The sequence below is a fragment of the Oncorhynchus kisutch genome, linkage group LG6 (genome assembly GCF_002021735.2).
Source record: "Oncorhynchus kisutch isolate 150728-3 linkage group LG6, Okis_V2, whole genome shotgun sequence".
Classification (NCBI taxonomy): Eukaryota; Metazoa; Chordata; class Actinopteri; order Salmoniformes; family Salmonidae; genus Oncorhynchus; species Oncorhynchus kisutch.
Window position 1 is genome coordinate 14473455 of NC_034179.2, and position 12760 is coordinate 14486214.

A 12760-nucleotide genomic window follows, 5' to 3' on the forward strand; every position below is an offset into this window, starting at 1 on the left:
TTATCCCTCTCTCTCTCTCTTTATCCCCTCATTCTCTCCTCTCACCCTTCTCTCTTCCCACTCTCTGCCTCTCTCCTCCCACTCCTCTCTCTCCCCTCTATCACTCCCCTATCTCCATTCCCTCTCTTTATCCCCTCTCACCCTTCTCTCTTCCCTCCCTCTATCCCCTCTCTCCTCTCTTTATCCCCCCACTCTCTCCTCCCACCCTTCTCTCTCCTCCTTCTCACCCCTCTCTCCCCACTCTTTATCCCCCTCACCCTTCTCTCCCATATCTCTTCCCCCTCTTTATCCCTTCTCTCCCCCTCTCTCCCCCCACCCCTCTTTATCCCTTCTCTCCCCCTCTCTCCCCTTTCTCTCCTCCCACGCCCCTTTCTCCCCTTTCTCTCCTCCCACTCCCATATCTCTTCCCCCTCTCTCCTCCCACTCCCCCATATCTCTTCCCCCTCTTTATCCCTTCTCTCCCCCTCTCCCCTCATTATCCCTTCTCTCCCCCTCTCTCCCCTTTCTCTCCTATCTCCCTTATCTCCCTTATCTCCCTTTATCCCCTTTCTCCCCTCACCCTTCTCTCCTCTCGCCCCTCTCTTCCATATCTCTTCCCCCTCTTTATCCCTTCTCTCCCCCTCTCTCCCCCCACCCCTCTTTATCCTCTCTCTCCCCTATCTCTCCTCTCAGGTGAAACCCAGGCAGGACTCATCACTTCACAATGGACCTCTCTTCTATTACTGAGGATGCTTGATGTTCAGTTACGTGATGAAGGGATGTTGTTTACTGTGTTCTGTTGGTTGAAAATAAATCTGGAGGAGTTGTATTGTTTGGTTTAGTGTAGAATCCAGGATGTTTTGTAGTTGATGTTTTAAATGTCTTATAAAGTTTTGTTTAACAGTAAGAAACACATCATTTATGGTATTGTACCTCTATTAGTCTGACTTCATAGTACCAACATAACACCAACTCTCATTGCATTGTTCATTATCACTTACAATATTGTGTTAATAACCATGTGCTCTAATAACAATAATAATGTACAGGGAAGAAAACACGTGATTCTCCAACATTAAGAGAATAAAATGCTTTATTATTTAAATATTGAAAAGTATCTGTCTACAGACAGAAACAACATAATACAATTTGAAGTCATATGAGGCAGAGTCTTACAAGTATTAGAAACAGCGTTGGATGTGGACGCGGTGGGAACATGTAAGTCTGAGCAAGTGTGATGTCATTAATGTATTTATGTATATGTGATGCAGTGGCGATCAGTGCCGTTTAAAATGACGGAGGAGGATTTTTGTTTAATTAGCATGGTCTTATTTCTATTACAGCATAGTGGATGACTATCATTCATATTCCATTCACCCAGTTCAATGTAACAGCGATAGGTTTAGGCTACTGCATGAAACTAGATTTTTCTACAACCTAGCTTATGAATGAAAGTTTACAACGTAGGTGCACACAGGTCGAGAGACAAATTTGAGGTGACAAACAGTGACACATGGACAGACAGTGATACATTCAATACCGCCTTGCACACTCTTGTCTGCATCTAGCTGATATAGGATGTAATCATTTGTCCAACAGTTGTGTTATTTGGTGACGTGATTATATTTAGTTAAGTTTAATCTAAAAAGGATAACTTTAATGTTTTACAATTGTTTTTAAATGAATTTCACTGAGGATGGTCCTCCATTGATGTGATGTTGTGTATTGTTTTTGTTTATGTATGTTTTTGTTTGTTGTATAAAAAAAAACTGTAGAAAACACGAGGTCACCAAACATCAGCGTAGCATGGCTGTGTTATTGTCTAAGTGGGATTACAGACAGACCACTTTGTGAGATCAGAGGATAGACTGGCTGGAGTAGAGGGGGGAGGCAGGTGGATATGAGGGAGGGGTGCCTATCTGACTCAGAAATCTTTCAGTAAGTCCTATAGTTCCCCAGTGGCCTGTGAGTCAGCAGCCGATCTCTCCCATTTTACCCGACTAGGTCCAACATGGAGCTTTCTCTGTTAGACAAGTTAGACTTAACGACCCTGCAAAGTATTCTGTCTCCAGCCACTGTCTGACGGAAGGCCTAATGGGTGTCAACTGACACATTCACTCTGCATGCAACACTGGTATGAATGACACACACATGCACACAGACAAGAAAAGGATCCAAACATTTCAAAGGTCCCTGTATGCGTGGCGCTCAAGGGTACAGAAAGAATCTCCTTGTCCAAACAGCTAGGCTGCCCACAACAGCTGAAACAGAGCAGTACCTAGACAATTGCTTTGCCCTAGTTTTTTGTCAGACCCGCATACTGGAGGCCACGCCCTGCAAGCCTGTATACCTGGCAGAGACTGCCAAATATCAGCGCCACCAGCTTGCACCTACACCCGAGGCATCCCAGCGTGCCACGAGGGGCTGGTATTTAAGCAGCTTCTTGGCAAAGGCCTGCTCCATGGAACTGTCAATTGAACAGCCCACTTCCAAAAGGAGCACCTCCCCCCGGCCTCCCCCACAACAACAATATCTGCCGTATTTGGCACACGGGAAAACAAATCAACATCAAACCAGCTTCCCTTTAGACAATTATATACACACACACACACACACAGCACTATGGATGATTACAGAGCTCTTTGTGTGTCAGAGTGACGAGGGACCGAGTTACTAGCCAGAAGTTAAACACTCTTTTGGCAGAATCTGGTTGTTTTATACGCCCCCACACACTATGCCCACCTCCTCCACCCTCTGTTTCCCCCTCCTGTCTGTTTTCAATGAGGACTTCTGGTAAATGGAAAGTGCCAGTGGAGGAGAGCCCCTGTTTCCCGGAGATCATGCACCGTTACTTCCATGTCACATGCAGACATATTCGTTGGAGAATATTGTGATAGAAACTCAAGAAGATAGGTGTGTTTAATTGGCTTAGAACTGAGAAGCCATGTGTATATTTGGAGATGGCCCAATAGGAATGGTCTATTGGGTCTACATTCACGTCTGTGAAGGTGATTTACTGTAAGCTATACAAGGATTTATTGCAGTTTACTGTAAACTATGCTTGTAGCTGCTGCAGTCTACAGATGTGGCTCTCCTAGTTTTAGTGATCTTGGCATCCATTGGCCAGCTACTCAAGACTATAGTTTTAGTGGAAAATACCTAGTACTTTATATCCATCCACAACAAACTATCATTGCGTTCTTTTATTAAACCAGGACCAGTCTGTAAGCGTTGTACAATGGGGTTTAGTTGAACTATATTTACTCCAGTGGCAAGGAGTGTTTTTACACCATGCTACTGTTTCACAACATGTGCTGCTTTGTTTTCTCTCTCTGCCTGGTAGAAAGTAATTGGGATGAAAGTGTTTTCAGCCACGGCCAGGGCCATGTGCCTTGCTGCAGGTGCATGGGGCATATGAATGTGACAAACAGGAAGCAGTGTGTTCCCTGCAGGCCTGCTGTGTGGGACACCCCTGAACTCACGACCGTCACTATATAGAGAGCTAATCCTCAATCTGAGAACACCAGTGTTATATTGAGTTGTCAGTATAATCTCTTCCAGACACTTGAGATGATAAAGTTCAGTGAGTCAGTGCTCCAAGTTAACCATTCTGTTTACTGAAGTCTGTGTGCACAAGGGGCAGGGTTTGTGTGTGTCTGGTAACTTGACCTGATTTGGACATAAATGGGGTGGGAACGGGGAAGAGAAGGGGGATGAGGGGGCGTTCAGGAAGATGAGGAAACTAGAAGAGAACACCCTAGACAGAACTGTTCCTACAGCCCCCCCTGCCTGCCCGCCTGCCCTCCCCCACAAGAGAGGTCTGAACTGGTCTGGTTCAACAATGAGTGCATCACATCTTGTCACAGCAAACATTGCCTGTGGGACAAGAATGTTTTTGGGACAGTTCGTTTTTCTTCTGGTCCCTTCTGGGTATTTAGTCAAATTTTAGTCTACTTACTAAACAGTTTAAGAGTTGCTCACTGATTGTGATTTGGTTCTACAGTAATTGCTGAGACCAGGGCATTTTGTCTTTAAATGGTAAACAGCTGTGCCACAGATCTGTTTGTACTCTTGCCAACTCCACTGCCGTCATTGTCAAACAAACATTGGCATGACAATGAGGGACAAGGAGTTGGCATGATGGCACAAACAGACTGGCACTGACAACTTGGATGGAAAATGACTGAGGATAATAGCGGACGATATTGCCACTCCTATTTGCCATATCTTCATTTTACACCTACTAGAAAGTGTGTGCCCTCAAGCCTGGAGGGAAGCAGAAGTCATTCCGGTACCTACGAATAGTAAAACCCCCTTTACTGGCTAAAATAGCTGACCAATCAGTCGGTTACCAACCCTTAGTAAACTGTTGTGAAAAAATTGTGTTTATAGATACAATGCTATTTTACAGTAAACAAATTGACAACAGACTTTCAGCATGCTTATAGGGAATGACATTCAACAAGCACTTTCACAAATTACTGATAATTGGCTGAGAGAAATTGATGATAAAAAGATTGTGGGGGCTGTTTTGTTAGACTTAAGTGCGCCTTTTGACAGTATTGATCATAGTCTCTGCTGGTAAAACGTATGTGTTGTGGCTTTACACTCCCTGCTATATTGTGGATAAAGAGGAACCTAACAGAACACAGAGGGTGTTCTTTAATGGAAGCCTCTCCAACATAATCCAGGTAGAATCAGGAATTCCCCTGGGCAGCTGTCTAGGCCCCTTCTTTTTTCTATATTTACTAACGACATGCCACTGGCTTTGAGTAAAGCCAGAGTGTCTATGTATGTGGATCACTCAACACTATACACGTCAGCTACTACAGCGACTGAAATACTTAACAAAGAGCTGCAGTTATTTTCCGAATGGGTGGCAAGTAATAAGTTAGCCTGAAATATTTCCAAAACTAAACGCATTGTATTTGGGACAAATCCTTCACTTAACCCTAAACCTCAACTAAACCTTGTAATGAATAATGTGGAAAATGAGCAAGTTGAGGTGACTAAACTGCTTGGAGTAACCCTGGATTGTAAACTGTCATGGTCAAAACATTTATACAACAGTAGCTAAAATGGGGAGAAATCTGTCCACAATAAAGCACTCCTCTGCCTTCTTAACACTATCAACAAGGCAGGTCCTACAGGCCCTAGTTTTGTCTCACATTGGACTACTTTTCAGTTGTGTGGTCAGGTGCCACAAATAGGGAAAATTACAATTGGCTCAGAACAGGACAGCATGGCTGGCACTTAAATCTACATGGAGAGCTAACATTAATGATATGCATGTCAATGTCTCATGGCTCAAAGTGGAGGAGAGATTGACTTCATCAATACTCGTTTTTGTAAGAAGTTTTGACATGCTAAATGCACCGAGCTGTGTGTTTAAACTGCTAGCACACAGCTTGGCCACCCATGCATACCCCACAAGACATGCCACCAGAGGTCTCTTCACAATCCCCAAGTCCAGAACAGACAATGGGAGGTGCACATTACTACAAAGAGCCATGACAACATAGACCTCTATTCCACATCTGGTAACTGATGCAAGCAGAAGAATCCGATTTAAAAAAAACTGATAAAAATGCATCTTATGGAACTCTGTGTGTAAGGTTTTGTATTTATTTTCTTAGTCAACCTTGTGTTCTGTTTCATTGTGTTCTTGAATGTAGCCCTGTCTTTCATTTTTGTTCATTGATGTCACCTGTGTTAGTTACTCACTGTCATGGCTTTCCTCCTGGGAAGGATCGGAGGACCAAAATGCAGCGTGGTTATTTATAAACATCTTTAATGAAAGATGAAAACGTAAACACTCTACAAAATAAGAAAACGTGGAAAAACCGAAACAGTCCTAACTGGTGCAAAACACAGAGACAGGAACAATCACCCACAAGATACCTAAAGAATATAGCTGCCTAAATATGGTTCCCAATCAGAGACAACGATAAACACTTGCCTCTGATTGAGAACCACTCCAGGCAACCATAGACTTACCTAGAACACTCAACTGAACACAACCCATAGACTATAAAACCCCTAGACAAAACAAGACACACAAATCACCCATGTCACACCCTGGCCTAACCAACATCATAAAGAAAACACAGAATACTAAGGCCAGGGCGTGACACTCACCTATCTCATCAGCTCCTTATTTTGACTACCAAGCCTTTTCCTATCTCGTTTGTGAGAACCAGTAATAGCTTTCAGTCCTAGTTTTGATTCACCTGCCTGTTTGTCTACCTGTGTATGAACATTGCCTGTTTGTGACCCTGATTCCTGCCTTCTGCGAAGGCGAAATAAACACCTGCCGCGCTCTGCGTGTGAATCTACACCTTTTTCTCCCTGAGTATTCATTACACTGTGAAGAGACACACACAGATACAGACACACGCATACGCAAACAAGCGCTAGCAGATGCACTCTACACACACATTACATTGTAATATTGTTATATGGTGGTATTATACATTTTGTATTGTAGATATGTAGTGGTGTAATAATGTTATATAATGTACTGTTTTATCTTTTATTTTATGAGTAATGTAAGTGCCTTAATGTGTTTGGAGACGAGGAAGAGTAGCTGCTGCTGTTTGGGACAGAATTATTTTTAAATTAACCATTAGTTACCATATTTTGATTTACCCTAAGAATCAAGCTAATTGTCAGCCTTTAACCCTGTGTTTGTTGGGCAATGGGAACTTACTGCTCCTTCTCCTGGTGCTTTAGGCAGTTGTCAACGTACAGTAGACTATGCTAATTCATTTAATCACCAACACAGAGTGAGAAATCATTCAATATGGTTCAAATAGGCACTTACTGTTCTGGAGGAGAAGAGAGGAGAGGCGTGGAGAGTAGAAGCAAAGAGAAGTGAAGAGCGAAGAGAGGAAAGAGTAGAGAAGAGGAGAGAGTTGAAGTGAGAAGAGGGGAAAGAGGAGAGAAGAGGAGATGAGGAGAGAGGAGAAGTGAGAAGAGAGGAAAGAGGAGAGAAGAAGAGAAGTGAGAAGAAGAGAAGTGAGGAGAGGAGAAAAGAAGAGAAGTGAGGAGAGGAGAGAAGTGAGGAGATGAAAGAGGAGAGGAGAGAAGAGAAGAGAAGTGAGGAGAGGAGAGGAGTGGAGTGGAGAGGAGAGGAGAGGAGAGGAGAGGAGAGGAGAGGAGGAGGAGAGGAGAGGAGAGGAGAGGAGAGGAGAGGAGAGGAGAGGAGAGGAGAGGAGAGGAGAGGAGAGGAGAAGAGAGGGAGGAGAAGAGAGGAGAAGAGAGGAGAGGAGAGGAGAGGAGAAGAGAAGTGACGAGTGGAGAAGAGAGGAGAGGAGAGGAGAGGAGAAGAGAAGTGAGGAGTGGAGAAGAGAGGAGAGGAGGGGAGAAAAGAGGAGAAGAAAGGAGAAGAGAAGAGAAGTGAGGAGTGGAGAAGAGAAGAGAGGAGAGGAGAGGAGAGGAGAGGAGAGGAGAGGAGAGGAGAGGAGAGGAGAGGAGAGGAGAGGAGAGGAGAGGAGAGGAGAGGAGAGGAGAGGAGAGGAGAGGAGAGGAGAGGAGAGGAGAGGAGAAGAGAAGAGAAGAGAGGAGAAGAGAGGCATGGAGAAGAGAGGAGAAGAGAAGAGAGGAGAGGAGTGGAGAGAAGAGGAGAAGAGAGGAGACGAGTGGAGAGAAGAGGAGAAGAGAGGAGAGGAGAGGAGAGGAGAGGAGAGGAGAGGAGAGGAGAGGAGAGGAGAGGAGAGGAGAGGAGAGGAGAGGAGAGGAGAGGAGAGGAGAGGAGAGGAGAGGAGAGAGAGGAGAGGAGAGGAGAGGAGAGGAGAGGAGAGGAGAGGAGAGGAGAGGAGAGAGAGGAGAGGAGAAGTGAGGAGTGGAGAAGAGAGGAGAGGAGAAGAGAAGAGAAGAGAGTAGAAGAGAAGTGAGGAGTGGAGAAGAGAGGAGAGGAGAAGAGAGGAGAGAGAGAGGAGAGGAGAAGAGAAGAGAAGAGAAGAGAAGAGAAGAGAAGAGAAGAGAAGAGAAGAGAAGAGAAGAGAAGAGAAGAGAAGAGAAGAGAAGAGAAGAGAAGAGAAGAGAAGAGAAGAGAAGAGAAGTGAGGAGTGGAGAAGAGAGGAGAGGAGAAGAGAGAAGTGGAGAAGAGAGGAGAGGAGAAGAGAAGAGAGGAGAAGAGAAGTGAGGAGTGGAGAAGAGAGGAGAGGAGGGGAGAAAAGAGGAGAAGAGAAGAGAGGAGGAGAGGAGAGGAGAGGGGAGAAGAGAGGAGAAGAGAGGAGAAGAGCGTCATGCACTCTTGCATAATACCTTCTGTTCATACTGTTTAACCGTCTGCCCAAAGGGAATATGAAATCCAGATTTTACTGGACTGGATGGACACTCATCATTACCTCAGCCCCTGAGTCACCAGGAGTGTGAAGTGTCTAGGCCACAATAAGCCCCAGTGCTGACTAGCTGAGGTATACTGAGAGCCACAAGAAAATAAGTAACCTGTTGCACTTCACACTACAGGGGCGGCAGGGTAGCCTAGTGGTTAGAGCGTTGGACTAGTAACTGAAAGGTTGCAAGTTCAAATCCCTGAGCTGATAAGGTATAACTCCATCATTCTGCCCCTGAACAGGCAGTTAACCCAATATTCCTAGGCTGTCATTGAAAATAAGAATTTGTTTTTAACTGACTTGCCTAGTTAAATAAAGGTAAAAAAATATATATTAAAAAAACAGCTCAGAATAATTGGGTTATAACATGGCACTTACAAGTAAGTACATTTCTACTAAAATATCTAATGGAGTTTCGTTGATGGATAATTAAATGAGATTCCAAAGTTTTAAAGAATCTTTGTAACGAGTTCTAAGAACTTGTGCACTGTTCAGCTGGGCTGACCCAAGCATTACAGTGTTGGCTGAAAGCTCTGTTTGTGCCCTGGCTGCAATGGCTTTCCAATGGCCATTGTTAGTTTCTCATTGTTAGGGTTGAGGTATGTTGAAGAGGAATGTTATAAATAGTGAATTGAGCTGTTGATGACAGTGCATCTGTGTAACTGTTTTCACAATGTAGCCAACCTAAGAAAGTGGAAGTGGGGCCATTAGCAGTGGCGATTTTAGCATGTGAATCTTGTTGGGGCAAAAGAAAAAAGTGGGATGCATGCCAGCAAAGCCACTACACAACACTAAACAATACATTAATTGCACTATAACGGTGACACACGGTGCCTACAAATTGTTAGGGTCTACATAAAGCTGTCCCTACCGCAGTCCCAACATCTTACCACTGTTACACCTGGCAATCAGTGGAGCTTTGTCTGGCAGTGAAACAGTTCATTCGGCGTAATTTAATGCCTTTAAAAAAAACAAGGCTGATATGGCTGACTTGCTTAAACAAATGTGGTTTCTAATGACAATTGAAATGTACAAACTATGGCACAAGGGGACGACAAGCAGATAAGAGGCATTCGTAATTTCGATTAAGACATTAATGAGTGAGCTAGGACGGACGTAGTAAATTTAACTATATGTATAGCACTTTTGAAATTTACAGCGACAGAATTCAGAACATGGGCTGTTCTTACAGTGTTCTCCCTGTACACCAAGTCAGAACCATAGGATAAATAAATGGGGCATATAAGCAGACAATGCAAGCACTTACAATATTCGATGACGACATTTCTCTAAAACAGGTTATAGGCTACATGTGCACCACCAAGTCAGAACAGTAAGCGAAATTAGAAGGGTAAATAGACCAAATTATTAGGGTGAGGCACATGGGCTACTAACATCTTACTACACAACAATCACATAGTATTACTTTCTTAGCTACAGTACACATATCTGGCATATTACCTAATTTATGCAGTAGCATACAATACATTTTTGGACTCACCTTGTTGTGCTATGCTCACTTGAACAGGAAGGTGGTCCTTCGTGGGAAAATTTTGTCATCAAAGTCTGGCATTCTCTGGATTTATGGTGTTTTCAAAACAACTGCAAATCTTTTTTTAAATTTAACCTAGGCAAGTCAGTTAAGAACAAATTCTTATTTACAATTACGGCCTACACTGGCCAAACCCGGCCAATTGTTGTGATACAGCCTGGATTCAAACCAGGGTGTCTGTAATGACACCTCTGCTAACTAAGATTTTGAAAGTATGATGTTGACATCAGTGCAATCAAAGAAGCTGTATATATAACGTGATTTGAGGTCATTTTGTCTGAGGCCAATGACCTTGAGCCATATTGGATGGGCAATTCTAATATAACTCTATGGCAGCACCCATGGGGCTAGAATTTTGTAGCTTTACCCTTAGACTTGGGGGTGACTTAGTGTCCCCTTGAATTACAGAACACTGAGCCAATCACGGTGCAACGCTCCATATTTTGGCCCCACCACCACAGAAAGTACTGGGCTGAAACACCTGCATTTCGGAGCTGCCTTAATCAAGAAAACACAAAAGAGATCATGTTTGTATGCATCTTTATTAATTCAATGACATATATATATATATTGTACATTGTTTGCTAACTGATAGATGATGTATTAATGCCAAAATAATATGCAAAACAGGGAAGCCCCCATCCAAAAAAACTATGTGAGGCTCAAAACAGGTGGGGCAGATTGACGGGTCGCCACTGGCCATTACTAACCACACCTGCTGTTGTCAACCATTGTGTTAGTGGCCTCAGAGATGCATCAAAGTGACACTTGAAAATGTGAGTAAAACAATCTTCAAGTGAAGTGACGACATAAACAGACCACTTCAGCATCAGTTCAATTTGAAAACAGAGTGGAATTCTCTCTTCCACATTGCTCAACTTTTTAACTTCCCTCCTCTTCACCTATGCTTCCTTCCTCATCTTTCCTTTCCCTGTCCCTCCATGTCACTCTTCAGCTGAAGTGCTGATCTTAAGGAAATTACAGGAATCAATCTGTCTGTGTGGATGTGCAGCATCCATGTCACGTTCTGACCTTTATTTCCTTTGTTTTGTCTTTATTTAGTATGGTCAGGGCGTGAGTTGGGGTGGGCAGTCTATGTGTGTTTTTCTATGTTGGGGTTTTGAGTTCAGCCTAGTATGGTTCCCAATCAGAGGCAGGTGTCGTTAGTTGTCTCTGATTGAGAATCATACTTAGGTAGCCTGGGTTTCACTTTTGAGTTGTGGGTGTTTGTTTTCCATGTGTGTGTTTGTTGCCACACGGTCCTGTTTCGGTTTAGTTCGTTTCACGGTTATTGTTTTGTAGCGTTCAGTTTATGTCTTTAAATAAACGTTATGGACACTTACCACGCTGCGCATTGGTCCTCCAATCCTTCTCGCTTCTCCTCCTCAGAAGAGGAGGAGGAATGCCGTTACAATCCATCTCCAATCCAAAATTAAATCTAGAATCGGCTTCCTATTTCACAACAAAGCCTCCTTCACTCATGCTGCCAAACATACCCTCATAAAACGGACTATTCTACCGATCCTTGACTTCGGCGATGTAATTAAAAAAATTGCCTCCAACACTCTACTCAGCAAACTGGATGTAGTCTATCACAGTGCCATCCGTTTTGTCACCAAAGCCCCATATACTACCCACCACTACGACCTGTATGCTCTCGTTGGCTGGCCCTCGTTACATATTCGTCGCCAAACCCACTGGCTCCAGGTCATCTATAAGTCTTTGCTAGGTAAAGCCCCGCCTTATCTCAGCTCACTGCTCACCATAGCAACACCCACCCATAGCACACACTCCAGCAGGTATATTTAACTGGTCATCCCCAAAGCCAACACTTCCTTTGGCTGCCTTTCCTTCCAGTTCTCTGCTGCCAATGACTGGAACGAACTGCTAAATTCACTGAAGCTGGAGACTTATCTCCCTCTCTAACTTTAAGCATCAGCTGTTAGAGCAGCTTACTGATCACTGTACCTGTACACAGCCCATCTGTAAAAAGCACACCCAACTACCTCATCCCCATATTGTTATTTATCTTCTTGCTCTTTTGCACCCCAGTATCTCTACTTGAACATCATCATCTGCACATCTATCACTCCAGTGTTAATGCTTAATTGTAAATATTTTGCCTCTATGGCCTATTTATTGCCTTACCTCCCCAATATTCTACATTTGCACACACTGTGCATAGATCTTTCTATTTTTCTTTTCTTTTGTGTTGACTGTACGTTTGTTTATGTGGAACTCTGTGTTGTTGTTTTTGTCACACTGCTATGCTTTATATTGGCCAGGTCGCAGTTGTAAATGAGAACTTTCTCTCAACTGGCCTACCTGGTTAAATAAAGGTGATATTTTTTTACAAAATAAAATAGGCTGTATTATATAGGGAATAGGGTGCACTATATAGGGTATAGGGTGCACTATGTAGGGAATAGGTTGTATGGAATAGGCTGTACTATATAGGGAATAGGGTGCACTATATAGGGAATAGAGTGCACTATATAGGGAATAGGGTGCCATTTGGGACACATTTTTTCTCTCAATAAACCACAAAGGGCTGGCCCTCCCTCACTCTCTGCCTGCATCACATAAGGTCCACACTATGGACACCACTGGGATTAAACTAATCTGCCACAGACTGTCCCGTCTAAGGGGGTTGAGAAGCACCTCTCTGCCAGAGACATGCATGGAAAGAGACAGAAATGGGCCTTGGGGGCTTTGATTACTAATCCCTACTGATCAGAGGTCCACACTAACTCAACACACTAACTCAACATACTAACTCAACCTTCTCCAGAGATGCAGTCAGGAAGGCAGAGCAGTCAGAGCAGGTAGACAGAAAGGAAGACAGGCAGCCAGGCAGTAAAACAGACAGGCAGGCAGACAGGCAGACAGG